The sequence below is a fragment of the Mus musculus genome, chromosome 17 (genome assembly GCF_000001635.26).
Source record: "Mus musculus strain C57BL/6J chromosome 17, GRCm38.p6 C57BL/6J".
In the NCBI taxonomy this organism is placed as follows: Eukaryota; Metazoa; Chordata; class Mammalia; order Rodentia; family Muridae; genus Mus; species Mus musculus.
The window spans coordinates 7,391,280-7,401,660 of record NC_000083.6 but is presented as its reverse complement, the minus strand read 5'-3'; the positions used below and the strand labels follow the sequence as shown (position 1 = coordinate 7,401,660).

Here is a 10,381-nt window from a genome sequence, read left to right as displayed (position 1 = left end):
ACTTCTCTGAGACTTGGGGAGAGATCAGCAAGAATTAGCCTGGGTACAGCAAGTTTGGGAAGAACATAGTATAGGCTTCAAACAACAGAACATTTCTTTATGTTACTAAAAGCAAGACTTGCCCTGGGCAGAAATATGGGTAGCTCTTGGGGCTGTTGATGTGAGAAGCTCTGCCCTGTCATATCCTGGTCAGCAGTGTAACCAAGTGCCTTACAGATAGATCTGTGCTTCCCACTGTTCTGGTGGCCAAGCTCTGGGCAGATACTCCTCCGGTTTGCAGATATCTGTCTTCTTGCTGTATCCTTACAGCACAAAGCGATCCCTCTGGGACCCCTTTTATAAGGGCATGGATCTCACCACGAAGCTCTCATCTACTCAACATAGTCCTTCCTGTGGTAGATTGGATGAGAACGGTCCCCAGAGGCTCACATATTTGAATGCTTGGTCACTGGGGAGAGGCACGATTTGAAACATTTAGGAGTTGTAGTCTTGTTGGAGGAAATGTGCCACTGGGGGATGGATTTTGAAGTTTAGAAATCCCAAGGCAAGCCTAGCACCTCCCACTTCCTGCTGCCTGCACATCTGGATCTAGAACTCTCAGCTGCTTCTCCAGCATCATGTCTTCCTGCATGTTGCCATATTCCCCCTCCATGATGAAAATGGGCTGAACCTATGAAAATATAAGCAAGCCCCAATTAAATGCTCTCTCTCTCTCTCTCTCTCTCTCTCTCTCTCTCTCTCTCTCTTTTAAATAAGAGTTGCTGTGGTTATGGCATCTCTTCACATCAATAGGTCACTGGCTAAGACACTCCCCTAAACCTGAACTTCCAAATAGCATTGACTTGGGGGTAATGACTTCAGCATGAATTTGAGGCACAGAAGCAGGCAAACTCAGGCTAGTAGTTTGACATTCTTTGGGCTTTACATCTTAACCAAAGCAGAATGGAGCAACTCTCCAGTCACTTGGAAGGGTGACTTGGAAGGGTGACTAGCAGGGAGGCAGATGCCACTCAGGAAGAGCTACAGCAGACAAGTGAACTCCCCCGAGATGTCCCACTGTCTTGCTCAGCCGCAGTGGGTGCAGCCCCAGGAGCCTTGCCTCAGCATTGCTTCTTGCTACTGATGTGTTTTCTCCTGCAGGTGACAGCCACACTCCTCCTTTATTTGACGTGGTGTGAATGGACACTGGGAGACCCTCACTGCCTAGAGTCTGGTGTGGTTGCTTCCTGGGTGATATCCCACTCCGTTTGGGCAAGTTTCCTGCAGATCAGCATGAAGATGAACGTTCTTGAGATGATGCTGTTCAGATGAATTAATGACTTCATGGAATTCTTGATTTGATTTAAGTAGGTTTTTTTTTAAGATTTACTTATTTCATGTATGTGAATACACTGTTGCTGTCTTCAGACACACCATAAGAGGGTACCAGATCCCCATTATAGATGGTTGTGAGTCACCATGTGGTTGCTGGGAATTGAACTCAGAACCTCTGGAAGAGCAGTCAGTGCTCTTAACCGCTAAGCCATCTCTCCAGCCCAGATTTAAGTAGTTTTAGGAAGTTAGCTTGAGTTAAGTAATTTGGGAAGTTAGGGTAGTTGATAGAAAATTTAGCTGGAATCAAGAATAGAATGTGCCCCTTCCTCATACAACGGCAAGAGCTGCATGAGTTACAGAGAGGAACACAGGGAGCGTTCATGCATTGCAAGCACATAATCTCCGTAGCAAGAAAAATAAGCTTGGGACAAGTTAATGATCTGAGGAAACATTCACTGCAGGTGGGGCCTGAGTTCCTTCATCTTGTAATCTAGGGATGAGGTAACAGATAAATGACCGAGTTACAATAAAGAGCATACAGCTCTCCGATGAGTATAAGAACAGAGAACAGATGATTACTCAGCCTAGCTGATCAAGACGTCAAAAATAAGACATAAGACAGATGACCTGTTCCTTAGCAAAGGCAAACTGTCCTCAGCAAACTACAAGAAGAAATGTACTTCTATAGACTTGCCCTGCTTAAACTTTGTTAACCTATAACAAGAGAATTATTGCCTTTGGGTTAAAATGAGCTTGGGGAAAGAAAGAGAGACAAGAATTGCTTAGTTAACATAAGTTCCAAAAAATAAATACATAATCAATAATCCTGTTGTAAAAGTAAGAGGGAACTTGTGTAATGGTTTTAATCTGTTCTCTAAAAATATTTTTTGTGGGGATTGTTTTTAGAAAATGTGTAACTTGTGGCTATGAGGTAATTGTCTTTCTAATAGAAAAACTTCAACTTAAGGGGTATAAAAAGGGATTGAAAGGAAAAAAAGGTGGAGTCTGCTTTTGCTTCAACTGAAAGACTCTGAGAGGAGCCCCTTGCTCAGGCCTCGGGACAATAGAGGACACCCAAGAACTCAAGACCAAACTTGATGTAAACCACATGAGGCTTTATTGGGGAAAGCCAGAGCTCTGGGGACGACTCATATCCCACACAGGGGTAGAGGAGTCGACCTCGAGGGGAAAGAGGTCCCAGTTTTTATAGGCCCTCAGTGGGGGGAAGAGAAGGGGAGAGTAGGGGATTTCCAGATCTAAGCAATGCCTATTCTCAAGAAATGGGTATGGGAGGGGTACAAGGAAAGAGTCTGGTGCAGGTGTAGCAACTCAGGATTGGCCGGGCTGTGGTTGCTGGGGAGATTTTCTGACTCTTTCTCAGCAACCAATATCACAAATACCTGGCAATGGGCTTCATCAGTGGGCACACACATGGGTTCAAGGAACGGTCAAAACATTGGCAGACACACAGGTTCAAGGAGTGGCCAGAGCATTGTGCACCTCTATTTTTCTAAGTCAGTGAAGCTAGTTCTGCTAACAGTGACATCTATCTTGCCAATTTCAGGGCTTCTGTGACCTTTTACATTCTGTCAGGATCTTTTACAACCACTGTGTGTGTGTGTGTGTGTGTGTGTGTGTGTGTGTGTGTGTGTGTGTGTGTGTGTGTGTGAAATGTAAGGTCAGTAGAAGCCAACAGTGTTTCAGGAAGCTGTGGTTTGGTTCAGTCTCAAGGTCCCCTTATATGGGAGTGTATGGGTGTCTGAAGTCCAGTTCAGAAGGTCAGCTGGAGCTGTTTGACGTCTTACCAGCAATGGCCTCTTGATTCCACCCATTTTAATCTATTCTGTTCTGTTCTGTGTTTGCTTTTTTTTCCTTGACAAATAAAAACATGAGCAGACCGGTGAAAGGCACATACTAGACGGTCAGGCTGTCACATGTGCTCACATGTCATTGCTCACATGTGTTCATGTGCTCACGTGTGCTCACGAGCTCTTTGCTGGTGCCGTCTCATTTCTGTAGTAGGTTGTGGTTTTCCCTTCTGGGTCAGGCAGTGGAGGGGGTGTTATGACCTCACATGGGGAATTTATACTGCTTGCTCAGGCCTATGGGGAGTGTATGAGTGTTCCAAGTTATGGTTAAATGGAAGGTTTTATTTGTAGATATGAGGGAGAGACCAGCCAGAGGCACCTGGAAGAGTGCAGAGCAGAGAGAGAAAGTAGACTGAACATGGCCAGTAGACTGGACTTGACCATGAGGGGAGAGAAAGAGAAGACCAGGGGAGAGGGGAAAGGCAGGAAGACAAAAATTAGAACCCAGCCAAAACAGCAGGGTCATAAGAAGGAGACGCTGTGGGGAGAGAAGCTTCTGGGCTGAAGAAGTTGAGAGTGGGAGGGGCTGCTGTGTGGAGCCAGGATGCCAGGATGGACTCTGAAATGTGTAACAGGCACTTGTGATTCCAAGGAAGCCTAGAGACCAACATACACTTTGGTATGTTAGTAGGCACCACGGACAGCCTTTTGTCCCCTCTGCCAGTAGTAAGAAGATGGCTCCTATGGTAGAGGGGAACCAGTGCCACAAATTCCTAAGGAATGCTGACTTTAGTCTAGCCACTAGAGTTTGACCACGACAGAGAGGAGCAGAGATCGCTCCCTTGTTAGGTCGTTTCAATTGTCACCAGTTCAAAATAACCCCATGTCAGAGTGCCAGATGCCAAGATGAGGTATTCCAGTCTCACAGTAACAGCAGGTTCCCACAGTGAGCACAGTGCTGTCGGTTCTCGCCGCAACACGCACGAGCAACTTAAGTATTCACCACAAGACCTTACTACCTTCTGAGAGTGAACCCAAAGTCAGGAGGCGAACAGCCAGAGTCGGTGCATGGCTCCCAGGTGTCACCAGGGACTAGGAATCCTCCCTCTTCTCTTGTTCCAGGATCCGGTCCATCTTAGCTTACAGTTGGGAAGAAGTGAAAGAACAAGTGTCAAAGGTCACAGGTCAAAAGTCACATCATCCTTCATAAGGCTTTCTGGGTTTATGGGCACAACTACCCTTGGCTGCGGGACAGCGGAGAACAGTGCAGTCTCGGGTAGGCTGCCTGCCTGCCTCAGTTCTGAATTTCGGCTGCTGTGGCTGGAGCTGCTCTCTGCGGAAAGAGAAGGGCCACAGTGAAAACGCAAGCCGCTCACACACGCTGCAGTGAGAACAGACACCGGGATTAGAGGATGATCATGGGCGAACACAGCAAGGCGTGGAACTCTGAGGGGAATAAGAGGCTCCGTAACTGGATGTGAGATAGCAAAGCTAAACAATGAAGACTGGGGCTCTGAGGCAGCAGCTCTACCCAACGCCTCTGAGGAATAGGTAAGGCATTTTTACATAGCCTTATGTCTCACACAGGTAAATGTAACAGACAGCTGTAGCTAAGGACGGCTTCTACCTATTCTACCTATTTCAGGAGAATCTTCTACCTATTTCAGGAGACCACCCAGACCACCTCAAATTATGCGGTAACCAAGAAAGATTGCAGCTACGTCTTGGTGGCTGTGTTAGAGTTAACTCTCTGCCATGGTGCAGGCTGCTCATGCAACTGTGAGAATGACCAGAGCTTAGTACAATTAGCAGCGCTTGAGACACTTGAGGCACTGAGTGACTAAACAGCAGATATTTGAGGTCAGCGGCTAACAAGTCACAAGGCAGGATGGACAGGGCTTCAACACCCCAACTAGGTGGGCCCAGAGAGTAACCAGCCTTTGTCCAGTTTCTGCCATAGTCCCACAAAAGTCCCCAGACAAGGAAGTTCATGGCTTTTCCTCTCTTAGAACCCCCTGCCCTCAGACTTTCTCTCACTTCCCCTAATTTTGTCTTTCCTCGGTTGTCCATTTTCCTGTAATAACTCTTGATGCAGCTTACTTCTGTTTTGCATACCACCACAAGACTACACCTTTAATCTTCTGTCTCAGCTCACCCTTTGGTAACTCTGAGTTCCTGCATGATCATGGGTCATCCACCAATAGATCTCAAAACCTCTGTGCCATTAGGGAGGGAGGGAGGGAGGGAGGGAGGGAGGGAGGGAGGGAGGGAGGGAGGGAGGGAGGGAGGAAGGACGGTGCTTTCCCTGCATACTCATGGGAAGGGTACTCTCACAATGACCACAGTGGCTGCTAGGCTCCAGCTCTTTCCAGGGGCAAACTTTACTGTGCCCTCATGGTGACAGTCCTAGGGTGTCTGAGTCATCCAGACCCTATGTGTCTGTGGAGCAGCCTTGTGTGCAGGGACCTGGGTGCTGCTCTTAAAAACTAAGGCCCACTCGAGGGAGGCACTATTTGGTCTCCCGTTTCTTCAGCCTTGCGCAGTAGCATTGGGCTTCCCATCTACTGGCAAAGGACCCAGGACTTGTTTGTCCTGGAACTCACTACTAGACAATTTGAAAGCAGCTCCTGTGCCCCCTCTACTCCCCGCGAGGCTCTGAGGCACAGCTTGTCCTGCCCTCCTATGCATTCGCAAGATTTTCTTAGAATACTATTGCAGGTGTTTCTGCTCCATTTCCAAGTTTCAGAAAGGGAGAAAAGAAAAATCCCGCTAGTGTCGGCTCTAGAATTTGGATTGTCAGCAATGGGGGAGAATTTTGAGTGCCCATGTCCAAGAAGAAAAGGACTGTGTGGCCACCAAGGAGTGACTGATGAGGGCTAGGGCTCCAGTTCATTAAAGGAGACACTGGAGGGAGGCTCTGTGTTGTGCCTTTGGTGGGAGACAGTGAATCACTCTGTCCCAGCGATAGTGCAAAGGCTTCCTGATGACCTTCAGAGCGGTCTTTGAACATTTGGATGACAAACCCTCCCCCCTCCCTCTCTCCCTCCCTCCCTCCTTCCCTCCCTCCCTCAATTCTTCTCCTTTCTTTTCTCCTTCTCTCCCCACCTCTCATTCTTTTTCCTGCTAAGGACTGAGTCCAGGGCGTTGTGCATGCTAGACAAAGGCTCTACCAGTGAACTATTTCCAAGCCCTTCTTTTAATCTTTCAAATTTGAGGCAGGATCGCACTAACTTGCTGAGACTGGCCTTGAACTCACTCTGTAGTGCAGGCTGGCCTTGGACTTTCCCAGTGTCCGGAACTGTGGGTGTGTACTGCCGCACCTCAGCCCTGTTTCTTTTCTGTATTGTATGCGAACAGAATTATACAACGGCCAATGGAAGTCCTATCCTCAGAGCTGTAACCTTCAGGAAAGCCGCCCTTGTGATTAGCAGAGGCTTTCTGTTTTGTTTTGGGTCAGACTGTTCCATTTTGTGAGAAAGGATCTTATATTGCTCTGACTGTACTAGAACTAACTCTCTATAGACAGGCTGGCCTCTAACTCACAGAGATCTGCAAGGCTCTCCTTCTCAAGTGCTAGGAGAAAACATGGTAGAAGTAGAAAAAAATCTCTTATGATGTCCTCTATGAATGAAAATTGTGAAAAGTTCCTGATTAGATAGAAACCTTTCCGTCTCCAAGAGAGAATACGCAGTTTAACTGTGGCTTCATAGAATGAACTGGGTAGTGTTCCTTCTGTTCCTATTTTCTGGAATAGCTTGAAGAGTATTGGTATTAGGTCTTCTTCAAAGGTCTGATAGTATTCTGCACTAAAACCATCTAGAAAATTGTGCATTTCATCCAGATTTTCCAGAATATCGGCTTTTGTAGGATCTGATGATTTTTTTAAAAAATTTCCTCAGTTTCTGTTGTTATGTCTCCCTTTTCCTTTCTGATTTTGTTAATTTGGATACTGTCTCTGTGCCCTCTGGTTAGCCTGGCTAAGAGTTTATCTATCTTGTTGATTTTCTCAAAGAACCAGCTCCTGGTTTGGTTGATTCTTTGTATAGTTCTTTTTGTTTCTACTTGGTTGATTTTAGTCCCAAGTTTGATTATTTTCTGCCGTCTACTCCTCTTGGGTGAATTTGCTTCTTTTTGTTCTAGAGCTTTCAGATATGCTGTCAAGCTGCTAGTGTAAGCTCTCTCCAGTTTCTTTTTGGAGGCACTCAGAGCTTTGAGTTTTCCTCTTAGCATTGCTTTCATTGTGTCCCATAAGTTTGAGTATGTTGTGCCTTCATTTTCATTAAATTCTAAAAGTCTTTAATGTCTTTATTTCTTCCTTCACCAAGTTACCATTGAGTAGGGCATTGTTCAGCTTTCATGTGTATGTGGGCTTTCTGTTGTTTTTGTTGCAATTGAAGACCAGCCTTAATCTGTGGTGATCTGATAGGATGCATGAGATTATTTCAGTCTTGTATTTGTTGAGGCCTGTTTTGTGACTGATTCTATGGTCAGTTTTGGAGAAAATACCATGATGTGCTGTGAAGAAGGTGTATTCTTCTGTTTTAGGATGAGATGTTCTATAGATATCTGTTAAATCCATTTGGTCCATGACTTCTGTTAGTTGCACTGTGTCTCTGTTTAGTTTGTGTTTCCAGGATCTGTCCATTGCTGAGAGTGGGGTGTTGCAGTCTCCCACTATTACTGTGTGAGGTGCAGTGTGTGCTTTGAGTTTTAGTAGAGTCTCTTTTATGAATGTGGGTGCCCTTGCGTTTGGAACGTAGATATTCAGAATTGAGTTCTTCTTGGTAGATTTTTCCTTTGATGAGTATGAAGTGTTCTTCCTTATCCTTTTTGATAACTTTTGGTTGAAAGTTGATTTTATTCAATATTAGAATGGCCACCCATTTACTTTACTCTGAGGTAGTGTCTGTCTTTGACACTGAGGTGCATTTCCTGTATGCAGCAAAATGCTGGGTCCTGTTTACATATCCAGTCTGTTATTCTTTGTCTTTTTATTGGGGAATTGAGTCCATTGCTATTAAGAGATATTAATGAATAGTGATTGTTGCTTCCTGTCATTTTTATGTTATTTCTATATTTATGTGTCTATCTTTTGGGGGGGTTGTTGAAAGAGGGTTATTTTCTTGCTTTTTCTAGGGTGTATTTCCCTCCTTGTGCTTGAGTTTTCCATCTATTATCCTTTGTAGTGCTGGATTAGTGGAAAGATATTGTGCAAATTTGGTTTTGTCATGGCATATCTTGGTTTCTCCATCTATTGTAAATGAGAGTTCTGCTGGGTGTAGTAGCCTAGGCTGGCATTTGTGTTCTCTTAGGGTCTATATAACATCTGTCCAGGATCTTCTGGCTTTCATAGTCTCTGGTGAGAAGTCTGGTGTAATTCTGATAGGTCTGCCTTCATATATTACCTGACCTTTTTCCCTTACTGCTTTTAATATTCTTTCTTGGTTTTGTGCATTTGGTGTTTTGACTATTATGTGAGGGGAGGGATTTCTTTTCTGGTCCAATATATTTGGAGTTCTGTAGGCCTCTTGGATGGTATGGGCATCTCTTTCTTTACGTTAGGGAAGTTTTCTTCTATTACTTTGTTGAAGATATTTACTTGCCCTTTAAGTTGGGAATCTTTACTCTCTTCTATACCTATTATCCTTAGGTTTGGTCATCTCATTGTGTCCTGGATTTCCTGGATGTTTTGGGTTAGGAGCTTTTTGCTTTTTACATTTTCTTTGACTGTTGTGTCAATGTTTTCTGTGGTATCTTCTGCACCTGAGATTCTCACTTCTATCTCTTGTATTCTGTTGGTGATGCTTGCATCTATGACTCCTGACTTCTTTCCTAGGTTTTCTATCTCCAAGGTTGTCTCCCTTTTTGATTTCTTTATTGTTTCTATTTCCATTTTTAGATCTTGGATGGTTTTGTTCAATTCCTTCACCTGTTTGGTTGTGTTTTCCTGTAATTCTTTAAGGGATTTTCGTGTTTCCTCTTTAAGGGCTTTAAGCTGTTTACCTGTGATCTCCTGTATTTCTTTAAGGGAGTTATTTATGTCCTTCTTAAAGTTCTCTATAACCATCATGAGATGTGATTTTAAATCAGAGTCTTGCTTTTCTGGTGTGTTGGGGTTTCCAGTGTTCGCTGTGGTGGGAGAACTGGGTTCTGGTGATGCCAAGGAGCCTTGGTTTCTATTGCTTATGTTCTTGCTCTTGCCTCTTGCTACCTGGATATCTCTAGTGTTAGTTGGTCTTGCAGTCTCTGACTGTGGCTTGTCCCTCCTGCAAGCCTGTGTGTCAGTACTCCTGGGAGACCAGTTCTCTCTTGGAGGAATTTGGGTATAGACATCTTTGGCACAGGGTCAGATCCGGGGTGCAGACAGAAACCAGAAGGATCCTGTCCCCGGCTGTTCCTTGGTTCCTGTGCCCTGATGGCTCTGGGTGGGTCCCTCTTGCGCCAGAAATTTGAGCAGAAGTGGTGGACTTACCTGTGCTCACAGGTGAGTCTGCACTCCTGGGACACCAGTTCTCTCCAGAAGGAATTTGGGAATGGACAGTTGTGGCACAGGATCAGCTCCGGGCGCAGACAGAAACAGTAAGGATCCTGTCTCAGGCCGCTCCTAGGTTCCTGTGACCTGAGGGCTCCGGGTGGGTCCCTCTGAGCAGAAGTGGTGGACTTACCTGTGCTCACAGGCTTGTCAACACTCCTGAGAAACCTGCTCTCTCCCAGTGGTATTTGGGTATAGAGCGCTGTGGCACAGGATCAGCCCTGTCTTAGTTTGTTATCTGTTGCTGTGATACAACCTTCTGACCTAAAGCAGCTTGGGGAAGACAGGGTTTATTTCAGCTCACACTGGTACCACAGCCCATCATTAAGAGAAGTCAGGGCAGGAACCACGGAGGGTCACTGACTTGCTCTCTAGATCATATTTATGTTCTCTCTCTGCTTCTCTCTGTCACTCTCCATCTCTGTGTGTCTCTGTCACTCTCTCTCCGTGTGTGTGTGTGCTCACCTGCTATCCTGGCATTCACAGGGATCCACCTGCTGCTACCCCCACCAGGCAACAATAAGACTACCACCACAATTTTTGAACCATATTTGCACAAGCTTTATTCAGTACTGGCCAGGATGATAGACACTGGCCAGATCCATTCCTGGGATGCCCAGAAAATGGCTGGAGATCATGTTAGTGAAGTGCTTATATAGGCATAGCCTATAAAGCTATAGACTTCCTCCATCCCTTTTCCAATGGGGGCAAGCATACAGCCTGAAAT

At 45.4% G+C, this 10,381-nt stretch overlaps 1 protein-coding gene across 1 annotated transcript in view; it reads left to right on the top strand.

Annotated features, from left to right (window-relative positions):
* The first annotated feature begins 4,338 nt into the window (after window positions 1–4,338).
* The window catches only part of Unc93a2 (unc-93 homolog A2), a 33,677-nt gene continuing 27,634 nt past the window's right edge, over window positions 4,339–10,381 (top strand). The window contains exon 1 of the mRNA XM_006523242.3: window positions 4,339–4,673. The gene's annotated coding sequence lies outside the window, so the exon portion shown is untranslated. The remainder of the gene's footprint in view (window positions 4,674–10,381) is intronic.